This window comes from Paroedura picta, chromosome 3 (assembly GCF_049243985.1).
Source record: "Paroedura picta isolate Pp20150507F chromosome 3, Ppicta_v3.0, whole genome shotgun sequence".
NCBI lineage: Eukaryota > Metazoa > Chordata > Lepidosauria > Squamata > Gekkonidae > Paroedura > Paroedura picta.
The window spans coordinates 80036953-80049082 of NC_135371.1; the positions used below are offsets into that span (position 1 = coordinate 80036953).

At 42.7% G+C, this 12130-nt stretch overlaps 1 protein-coding gene across 2 annotated transcripts in view; it reads left to right on the top strand.

Moving 5' to 3' along the window:
- GLRA1 (glycine receptor alpha 1) overlaps positions 1-12130 on the top strand; it is a 164423-nt gene that overhangs the window by 47318 nt on the left and 104975 nt on the right. The gene's annotated exons all lie outside the window — the stretch shown is intronic.

Consider the following 12130-nt stretch of genomic DNA (forward strand, 5'->3'; position numbering starts at 1 on the left):
GCTACTTGAAAACTGACATTTCTTCCTCCTTCCTCCTCCTATGATGTGGGCCAAATGTCATGTAGCCAAATGAAGCCTTAGAATTCTGAGGTGATAAAGAGGACTGCAGTTCAATCTGCAAATAGAGGATAGACCGTTTTGAAATCCTCCTCCCTAATTTTGTAGCCTTTAAATAGAAAACCAGCATATGGAAGAGATTCTAGCCCACCCCGTACTTACAGTCCAGTCTACCACCTCAGGATGTTACCATCTCAATTCCCCTCAATTCTGCTGCCTAAGCCTTGATTTAAATATGACATGGTTGAGGCAAAGGGACTTTCCCATACGGCTTGCCATTCTCCCAAGATGTCATTTAAACAGGGGTGCTTTCTATCCATGCAAAGCAGCTATGCTTGCTTTATCTGCTCACCGGCATGATATCCTCAAGGGCTACAGATCTCTGGCATGCAACCTAATGCGTAAATGCTTTGTAAACATTGCAACCCAGTTTAGATGCTTTATTTTTCTTTGAAAGGAATGAAGAGGCACCCAAAAATGTTCTTGAGAAAACAAAATGCTGCAAGTAGATGGTGCTCCTGAGAAAGTGGCATCATAATATATTTGATTTATTGAAACCTTTCCCTGAATTATCTTTATTGGAAATGGGATGTAGAAAGCCATTTAGATTCTGCCTAGCACTGAATTCTTTGGAAATGATTCACAATGTTGCAACAATTTAGGGAATGTGGTATTCAGCTCCTTCTCATTTCTTCCTAGTTTTCTATCCATTTAATACACTAGATAGTCACTAAGCACACCAAACAATATGCTGGCTATTCTACCTAACAAATATTGACATACCTACAAACCTTTAATTTATTTTTCCATATTCAATATGTAATCACAATACTTCAGATAAGAGCAGGTTTTGGAGATGGAATGCACCTTGTATGAAAATTAGACCACATTCCTATTTGTCAGCTTGTTATATGTCAGTCTTGGTTTCATTACCTTTTGGTTCTGCTAATACATTAATTAAGGTTTGAAGCCTATCAAGCACAAGTGCTTTGCACACATTGCCACCCAGTTTAGATGAGGCCTTAGCCTTTTTTCTTTGAAAGGAATGAAGAGGCACCCAAAGACGTTCTTGAGAAAACAAAATGCTGCAAGTAGATCATCTCCCTTATTATTACAACACTTAATTTAGCATCATACCTGTGTGTAAGCATCCACTCTCTGCTTCTTTATTAATGTCACCATAGTGCTCCACAACCCTTTGTTGGTTTTTGTATTAGTTTTGACAAAAGGAAAGAAAAGAGAAATGGAAGAGGCAAGCACAGCATGGAATGAATATGCTCAAATATGCAATTCCATGTTCTTTTGGCAATATTGCATATGGCTGCAAGAAACTACAGAGTTGTACTTTATGCTTTTGTACTTTATGCCTTTGCTGCAGAAGACACTAAGGAGACATCAGCGTTTCCCAGCAGTCATAATGTGGAGCTTTGCTCTTTGTCGCACTGGGGGATGAGGAAAGAGACCCAATGGCTCATCTGAGCTGATTTCCTGTCATATGAAAGAGTCTGCTCCTGCATAAACATGCAGCAGCTGCTTTATCAGCCTTTGGCTTGGCCAGAACGGTCACCGAGGCAAGACTGGCCAAAATAGCTTCTTTTTTGTATGTGAGCACTTTGTACACAGTGTGATGAAAGCCATTCCGATTAAATGCCATCTCTGACAAGGCATGCTGACTCTGGCTGATCTTGTGCCATCAGAACCCAGCGACAGTTGTTGAGGTCAATCTGCCACTTTAAAAGATCTTGTGCAATCCAGTATAAAATGATTTACACAAGCAGATTTAAGACTAGAGGTTGTTGTTATTTTTTTTATAATTCCCCTAGAAGCCTGACCAGAAAGGACATTTGCTATGTTTTTCATGACTGTTCCTCATCATCCATATGTGGCAGATCTGCAATAATCAGCCTTCAGTCATGCAGCTTTTGAACGTTCAGTTTCCTATAAAGACAGATAAAGTCGGATGCTCCAGACAGAAGCAGAGCTGAAGTCACCTGACTTTCCTGGAGCTATCTGACAGTTTGTGAGCAGAACAGATGTTGCTATGACTGACAGGGATTCCTTCCCTGAATCCCACAAGCATTAAGTGGGCCCAAAGAACTTAGGGACATGTTTCATCTACCTGCAACTCACTCACTCTCTCATGATTCATTTATTCATTTACTGCTCATTTAGTTATTTATAGTTTGCCATTCTATCTGAGACTGAAGGCCTATTATACAGTATATATCAATGCAATCAATAGGATGGGACACCCAGTGAGCTGTCAAACAGGACTAGGATTGTGGGAATCTAATATCTCTTTGGAGGTATCTTTCTGTAGCTAGAACCTGATTTTACCAGGTTTAGTGAAACTTTGCTCCCAGTCTGTGGAATTTCCTTTGGAGAAAAGGCATTTGTGGTTTCTTTAGGCTATATAGCCTGATGTGGGTGATGTATAGCGAGAAATGCACGTTGTTAAAACATACCAATGAGACAAAAATCCACTCCCACTTTGCCATCATTTATTATGCCACAGATGGTCAACATATTCTCCTCTCAGTGTTCAGAAATCCCATGGTGGTGACTAGTGAAGTAGAATGTTGTAGACCAGGGGTAGTCAACCTGTGGTCCTCCAGATGTTCATGGACTACAATTCCCATGAGCCCCTGCCAGCATTTGCCAGCATTTGCTGGCAGGGGCTCATGGGAATTGTAGTCCATGAACATCTGGAGGACCACAGGTTGACTACCCCTGTTGTAGAATACACATGACTATGTCAGCGTGAATGAAAATAGCTGTCTCGTTTTCCTCCACCAAGCTTCCACCAAGGAACTTAAGGCAGCTTAGATGGCATCCTCCACGGTATACTCATAATGACCTTGTGAGGCGGGTTAGGCTGAGAGGGAGTGGTTGGCCCAAAGTCATTCAACTGAGCTGCATAGCTGTGGGGAATTAAATGCAGGTCTTCTCAGTCCTCGTCGGACACTCTAGCCAATATACTTCACTAACTCACTGTTTTCTTTTGGTCAAATATTTGATTCCTCCTTGGTTTTGTTTTGGGGGTTTTAGACTATATTTTCATAAACTGAGCAAAGGCCACAGCCATTCACAAATTTGTTTCTGGAAGTCAGAGGCAATCTTGACAGATTTAAGCTTGTATAGCAAGAGCACATTTGTTAGTGATGCTGTAACTCCTGTGCAATGACAGCTGGTTCCCAGGACCATCCTCACTTCTTCATGCTGGCATAGCTAGTTCACACAGTGTCAAATCCACCTAAGGGCTTACACAAGTCTGATTTAGCATTTGTAACATGAACCCATATTCCAAGTCACTTATGGAGCTTGTAATGGCGCACGCATACTGGCATCTTGACACAGGCTGTCTTCACTGTCTTCACTGACACCATCTGTCTTCACAAGCACCATCTAGATCAGCCTTTCTCACTTTTTTTACCGTTGAGAAACCCTGAAATATTCTTCAGACTTTGAGAAACCTGAGAAATGGTATGATCATACAGAATATTGTTGGGAAGAATAGCTGGTGGCAAGTCAACATGACTGTTAATGGTCATATCACCCAATAAATGTTTAACAACTTTAAAAATTATATTAAACATTAATTTACTCTATCCCAAAGAAGCACGGCGGACCTCAATAAGGCCCAGAGCCTTTTCGGCCCTGGCCCCCACCTGGTGGAACGAGCTCCCTGAAGAGATCAGAGCCCTGCCCGAACTTCCACAATTCTGCAGGGCCTGCAAAAGGGAGGTCTTCCACCAGGCATTTGCTTGAGGGCGACCGACTGAGAACATCTGCTGGGCCCCCCCTCAGACGCCATTCCATGACTGAACAAATTTGATCTCCCCAGTGTTGTTGTTCTTTATGTTGTGTTATAAATTGTTACTTGGTTGTTGTGATGGTGTATTGAAACTTGTATGTTATAGATTATTATAATGTTCCATGTAAAATTACATAATGTTCCATGTAAACCTCCCAGAGCTGTAAAGAATGGCCAGCATAAAAATCCAAATAAATAAATAAAATTTTAATTTTATTTTATTCTTGACAGCCTGCGGGGCTGTCAAGAAACCCCAGGGTTTCACGAAACCCTGGTTGAGAAACCCTGATCTAAACTTTCTTCCACAGGTAAGAGATTTCACTAAATCTTATGCTTTTTTTATACTACCATCAATGAGCTTTAAAATGCAAAACAATGTGAATAACCAAGTTTACAAGCATTGTAAATGCACGCACATCCTACGCATATGTGCATAGATCTGTTTATAAGAAAGAGTCAAGTCATGTTCGCTTTAGAAATGAAGCAGTATACCAGCCCCTGGATAAATGTGAGATCTGAATCACACTTTTCCACACCTGAGTCATATCTTATTTTACACTTGCTTTGAATTTGTTTGGGATGCTGCAGGTCGGCACTTGGGTTTTCACATTTGGCCCTTCCTCCCTTATTTCTCAGGCTGAAATTCAGCATATGTTTTCCACATCTGAGTTGGAAGGAGGCAACCTTCCATCATGCCTTCCCCCTTTCCCAAAAGGTTGTTGGTTTTTTTGCAAAATGGTGCCAGCTTACAACTTATTATTATTATTGTATTTTGATTAATTCCACCATTCTGTGCCCTAAATTGCTTTTCCCCTTCCTCCGAAATATACTTGGTGTGATTTTAGAAAAAAAAATCAATTATCATGTTACAACGCTGCTGCAACTCAATGAATGAGGTTGCCGCTATTTTTTTAATAGTTAGAGACAGTATTGTAAGGCACCCATTAAAAAAATAAAGTCAGATTTTTGGGATGAAAGGAGGAAGGGGGAGGAATAATGGCAATCAGGAAGGGCATGCTCAAACAACTCAAAATGGCAGACGGAAGAAAAAAACCCAAACGAAAGCACTTCTCCATTGGGCAGTCCCAAATTAGATTCTGCCTTGAAAAATGAAATTGCTGTAACCTGGAATGCAATGCAATAAGAGAAGGCAATTCGAGTCTGTGCCGGGAAAGGTTTTAATGCAGAAATGGACAAAAAGTCAGTTCTTTAAAAAGGCAAATCCAAACTATCTCACCAGTGTGGAAACAGTCATTGAGTAGTGTATGAATTGAATGGGAACTGAAAACAACACACTAATCAACAAAAATCAAAGGTACATTGTACATTTGTTCACCATAATTTGTGAACAGTATATTTCAACAACAGAGATGGGACCAATGAGAAGTTTTTGCTTCATAACTTAAACGCATTCTTTCATTTCTGAAAATCCCTTTCAAAATCAATAGCAGTTCCTTGCAAATTAATAACTATACAGGACAATAAACAGAATACTTGTAGAGTAAAATCTATAATGTGTGGTCCTCAAAGCTCTGAGGATCTACTAACACAGAATTCCAAGCAGTTATTAACTACTTCAACTGCTCCTGAACACCAGATGCAAACACTCAGAGGACTATTTGTTCAACTGAAATTGTTAATCCCCCCTTCTCAGAGACACAGAGCAATATAATAAATATATATCCTATTAAAATTCAATTAAAAATTAAATTCACTAGCTGGAACTACAACAGAAACTTAATCCCTTGCCAACCAGATTAATAGTGCAGTCCTGACTAGAGTTTCTTCTTTCTAGAAACCTGTAGACTTCAGTGGGTTTAGAAGGATATAACTGAGTTCAGGATTGCACTGTAAACCCACTTATATAAGCAGGCCTTTCCTCTCTCCCCTCCTCCAAAGCTATAGATGTTCAGGTTTTGGAAATGTTCCAAGGCAAACTTCAAGAAAGCCAATATGTTTCAATGGAATTGGATTTGGGAGTCAGCTTCAGAGGTATAATTAGGTTGGGTGAACTCACGTAAACAGAAAATAAACAGCAGCTGCTTAAAAGCTTACTATGCGGCACTTGGAGCCATGAAGAGCTGGTCATCATGGCAGTTTCCAGTCATTAGTTATGCCTACTGTTACAATCCTTTTGCTCTCCCAGTCTCGCTCTTCTGAGTGCCCGTGAATGAACATTAACAAATACTGGGCTTAACTATGTGTTTGGAAGCTACAAACCACCATTTCCTCAGTTACAGTAAGGTATTTGAGTGGCTCCGTGTGCCTCCTAGCGAGCAGCCTTTCCCTTTTTTATTTGATTTCTTTATGTAACATATTTCTGTCTTCTTCTTGCAGCAAAGCCCAGGGCAATTAACAATTGGGGTGACATACCTAGACAAAAGAATGAAAAAGGGTGCAGTACAATATGCTATCTAGAACAGTTGGATTAGGGAGGCTTTCTGAAAGTAAACAATAGAAGAAACCTGATTACCAGACCAGAAGACTGTTCATAGATAATGTGGCAGCTGAAAAAGATACATTTCTGGCTGAAGTTATTAATACAACCAGAGATGATAAAAAAGAAGGTGCTGTTGAGTCAGAACTGACTCATGGCAACCCCATTCATGGGGCGTTCCAGGCACGAGATGAGCAGAAGTGATTTGTCAGGGCCTTCCTCTACGTAGCAACTCAACTCTTCCTTGATGATCTCTCATCCAAGCACTGACCATGGCCAACACTTAGCTCAGGTCAAGTCAAGCAGGGCTGTTTGGGATCCTTACCTAAAATGAAGAAGCAACTAAAAGAAAGGAATGAACTGATCTGTCGGAGGCACATGATTTGTGCCTGGAACAAACCTCTTTCCCACCCACTTTTAATTTGACTTTCTGTCTTTCAAAATAGACTCAAAAAGGACATGGGCAAAATTGAGACAGGGCAGAGGAGAGCAATGAGGAACCAAGCTCAATGAGGAAAGGCTGAGGGATTTGGGAACATTCAGCCTGGAGAAGAGGAGGTTGACAGGGAACATGATTGCTCTCTTTAAGTATTTGAAAGATTGTCACTTAGAGGAGAGCAGGGAAAGGTTCCTGTTGGCAGCAGAGGATAGGATCCACCCTAGTGGCTTTAAACTATGTATAGAATGGTACTGGCTAGATATCGGGAGAAAAAATTCTCAGTCAGAGTAGTTCAGCGGTGAAATTGGCTGCCTAAGGAGGTGGTGAGCTCCCCCTCAATGGTAGTTAAGCAGTGGCTGGACAGCTACTTATCCTGGATGCTTTTGGTTGATCCTGCATTGAGCAGGGGGTTGGACTAAATGTCCTATGTGGCGCCTTCCAACTAAGTGATTATATGAAGGTCATTGTGAGGCAAAGGGCCAGGATTATGAATCACTGTGTTAATTGTAACTATTTTTATACCAATTATATAAAAACTAGTAACCAAGCCCGCTGCAGGAAAATGCAGCAGGCGCTAGGCACTCACTGTTGTCGGCGGCGATCTGTTCGGCCGCTTGGTCGTCCTCGGTGGCAGGCTTCTTTCGGCGGCGGCAGGCTGACGCGGCGAGAGGCGCTTCGCGCCTCTCGCCGCGTCAGGCCACCAGGCAGGGAACCCCCGGCAGCCGCACTTTGCGTGGCTTGGTCGTCCTCGGCAGCGGCGGCGGCAGGCTTCTTTTGGCGGCGGCGGGCTGATGCGGCGAGAGGCACAAAGCGCCTCTCGCCGCGTCAGGCCGGGAGCAACTGCGAGCCGCGCTGCACGCGGCTCGCAGTTGCTGGGGCTGGGAATCGGAGGGACCAATCGGCAGGCGCTTCGCGCCTGCCGATTGGTCCCTCCGATTGTCTGTCGTGAGGAAGGGTCCAATCCGGACCCTTCCTCATCACGGACAAAGCCCACCTCAAGGCCCCTTAACAAATTATTTAGTCCGTGGCGCCCGCGGCGCCACGGGCGGTTTAAAGATAATACCCAGCAGAAAAGGTTTCCGTTACTGAGTGAAAGCTACTAAGAAAGCATATCTATGCACCCTTCCTATCTAAATGTGTAATAATGTGTAATATTTATTGTTATAAGCAAGCTCTCAGTAAATCATCAAAAACATTATCTGACAGAAATAGTAGGAATCACATTACAGAATATTTCTGTGCATCATTTAAAAAATAATTTTTTTTAAATCAGACTGTGATTGTTTATTAATTTTCCTTATGCTGATCTATGACTGTAATAAAGATCTGAAAGACCAGCTTAATCAGGAAGATGATTTAATGGATTGGTGGACTGATACTGACAAACCATGCTTTTGTGGGCACAGTAAATATGCAAAGGATGAAGGACAGGCCTCTTAAAAGAATAAAATAATTTTATTGAAAAAGGAGGTCCTATGGCTGGATTGAAGGGGGCAGGATCAGGAAGCGTGCCTCTTCAGCCTGGATGGGGTACAGTTTACGGCTGTGCCTGCAGCCAGGAAATTGGGGGTAATCTTTGCTGCCTCCATATCTATGGAGGCTCAGATCACTAAGGTAGCCTAAGTCACATTTTACCACCTGTGCCAAGTGCCCTACCTGTCCCCAGAATACTTGGCAATGGTGATCCATGCAGCAGTCACTTCCAGATTAGACTTCTGTAACTTGCTCATGGAGAAAGCTAGGGAGTTCCAGAAGAACATCTACTTCTGCTTCATTGACTATGCTAAAGCCTTTGATTGTGTGGAGCACATCAAATTGTGGCAAGTTCTTAAAGAGATGGGAATACCAGAGCATCTTATTTGTCTCTTGAGAAACTTATATGCAGGTCAAGAAGCAACAGTGAGAACTGAACATGGAATCACTGATTGGACCATAAGGAAGGCCGAGCGTCAAAAAATTGAAGCTTTTGAACTCTGGAGCTGGAGAAGACTCTTGCGAGTCCCTTGGACTGCAAGGTGAACAAACCAGTCAATCCTAGAGGAGATCAGCCCTGACTGCTCTTTAGAAGGCCAGATCCTGAAGATGAAACTCAAATACTTTGGCCACTTCATGAGAAGGAAGGACTCCCTGGAGAAGAGCCTAATGCTGGGAGCGATTGAGGGCAAAAGAAGGGGACGACAGAGAATGAGGTGGCTGGATGGAGTCACTGAAGCAGTAGGTGCAAACTTAAATGGACTCCGGGGAATGGTGGAGGATAGGAAGGCCTGAAGGATCATTGTCCATGGGGTTGCGATGGGTCGGACACGACTTCGCACCTAACAACAACAACAACAACAAACTTGCTCTATGTGGGCCTTCCCTTGTCTATGACCCGAAAACTGCAGTTGGTGCAAAATGCAGCTGCTCGGGTCCACACAAGATCATCTTGGAGGGCCCATGTACAGCCTATGCTGATGCAGCTGCATTGGTTACCAATTAGCTTCTGGATCAGGTTCAAGGTTGTGGTTCTTACCCTTATGGCCTGGGTCCCACATATCTGAGGGACTACTTGTCTCATGCCTCTCGCAGGGCTCTTCACTCTGTATGAATCTGGGATTCATCCTGCTACTCTCTTGCCTGGAGGCAGGTCTACAAGTGCCTATGTTTCAATCTTAATCAGAGACTCAGTCTCCTTTTCTGCAGCCTTCTTCCTCTTTTCTTCTTGATAGTGGGGCACCTTCTCTATGTCCTTCTATGTGAAAGGTTCTGCCACAGCTTCTGAGATAGATAGAAGAGTATTCTAGGTGGTTCTCCCTTCTCATCAATGTAGATTGTGTTACATATCTTTCTATCTAGTTTAATTTCTCAGAGTAATGATCCTGTTTCCTTTACATCCTCTTATTTTACAGAAATGCCATTCTCCGTTTTCAGATCAATCTTGCTTCATTTCTCCTTGGGAATGTACACATAGGTTTTTGAACCCACCCCCAAAAAAGGGTCGAAAAAGGGAAACTATGTTCAAACCTCTATAGGGTAAAATGTGTTGTCAAATTAAATATTAATATTTATTAGAATTAAAAACCCAAGCCTTGAAATATAGCCTTATTAAAATCCAGATATACATACATGCTAATGCCACCAGTGACCACATGTGTTTCAGCATCAATGGTCAGGCATAAATTTAAAAAGCAACTTACATAAAATAGAGGAACAGCTATGTTAAATATACAGTTGCTCCTTTACATACAGTGATTCGATATGTTAACTATGTAGGACACTAAGGACCTTAATCGATTCTATGGACCAGAAGGCCAGATAAAATACTTTGAGGCCTCTTATGTTTCTGAAGCAAGCTCTGGTCCAGATGAGCACTTCCAGTGTCCAATGAGTGTCCTATAGGAGCCAGCCTTTCTCCAAAGTATTCTGGGGTTTTCAATTCCATCTTGCTTTATTTCTCCTTGGGAATGTACACATAGATTTTTTACCCAAACACTCTCAAATGCTTCATACTGTCCCTACAGAGTTCATATGGTGTTCTTCTGTCTCCTTTTGTAGGCAGCTTGTTTTGTAAGTAGGTAGCCGTGATAATCACTTATCCCCAGTATTTTTCAGGTCACTGCGCTTCTAGGAGCATGTATCTGCGCACCTCAGTTAGGAAGCATTTTTAAATTCCTGTTAAGCTATTCTCAACATTTTCCTAGCCTCAACACTGTTTCAGTCTGAATCCTTTTGTTGCGCAGGGTTGTCATCTCACGTCAGGGTAAAAACCCTGATTAAAAACATCACATGCCACAGTCCCATCTCTAACAGGTGGTTCTTCATTCTCTCCTTCCAGATCAGGCAGTAGTTCCCTTTGGTAATCCTGTCAAGTAGGTAATTATGCTGAACACTGCAGGAACCTGCCATCTTCTGTTTCTTCTTTTTGCCTATCAAACTATCTGCTTTTTAGTTTGAAGCCTGAATGTTCATACTGGGCAGATAACCTGTTAGCAGAGTTTAAATATGCAAATATGCAACACACAGTCTACTTAAAAGAACAAAAGTTTTATGGTGAGGACAAACAAACTTTGCGAGGAAGAGAGGAGAGACATAGTTCTACCTGTCTAACTGACAATTGTCAGGAGGAAAAGCAGGCAGGAAGTGTAGCCAAAGGAAAAGGAAGTCTAAAACTGAGCTAATTAGGACACAAAGCAAATATTAGGAAATTCCTAATCTAAATATGCTACCCATATATCTTATGCCGTTAACTCATGCACACTACAGATATTTCATATTCGAGCAGCTGTACTTGTCACTTACTGAGTTGGTAGTTCAGTTAGGATTTAAACTCACATGTCCCAAACGAAAGCTTGCTCTCCAGCTAGCATAAACTACAGCTATATTGTTAAAAAAAATTACCAGAAGCCCGGCTAAAGAGGAGGCCTGAGATACTGGGGGACACTGCAACAGAGGATTAAACAAAATACGCCTCAGGAACTTCTTCCTATCACAGCATGCACGTATACACAAAAGAAATTAAACTTTAATATTTAATGAAATATATACATTACCCTTCTGCTGAAGGCAGCTGTATTGTAATTTTATTCAAGATAATTTAATTTCAGATTTATTTCCATGAACTGCACCTCCCCCGTGGGGGGTAGTTTTCTGGCTTAGTCTGTCACACATAAATCAGTATCCAATTTATATGAAAGTCACAGCAGCTTTTGCAGAGCTCAGGGTTGTAGCTCTCTGAACACGTCATTTAAATGAACCAGCAGTTAGTCACAGAGGCATTTTAATGGTTCAGATCTAAGGGTAAAAACAAGAACTATGATAGCACAGGACAGGGTCAACTTTGTTGTTGTTGTTGTTCCTGGTTAGTAAAAAAACAAAAGCAACAGGCAGAGATATTTCCAGAAAAGCTATGCAATGTCTACTGTTTTCTTCCTATACTCTTGTGTAAATGAATCTTATCCATGGTTCCTCTTAATATTTGTGAAACTGCCCTGGGTGTGGAGAAAGTCCGGGGTGTCCAAGTTGGAATAGGTCCAATCAGCTAGCTGGCCGTACCTTGACTGGCCCGGCCCCTACGGCTCCCGCCCTCTGTAGCTGGACACTCAGTGCCCCACCACCCTGCACACACACACCTGCCTGCCAGCCTAAGTGCCTCACTGACGCTCCGACGCTCTACCTGCTAGTCTGCTGCAACGGACTATGTCTGCCACCTGTGCAGCATATGCCAAACCGCTGGCCAAGCCACCGATGTAAACAAGGCTGTGCCACCCTGCCACCCCAGCTGCCACACCCATGAGTTGCCACCACAGCGCCCCAAACTCGCTGTGCACAAGGAGGAGGAGGTGGCCCCACAGCTGCGCCACCTGTGACCGTGCCCTCCGCTGCCCCATCCCATGCCCGATACCCC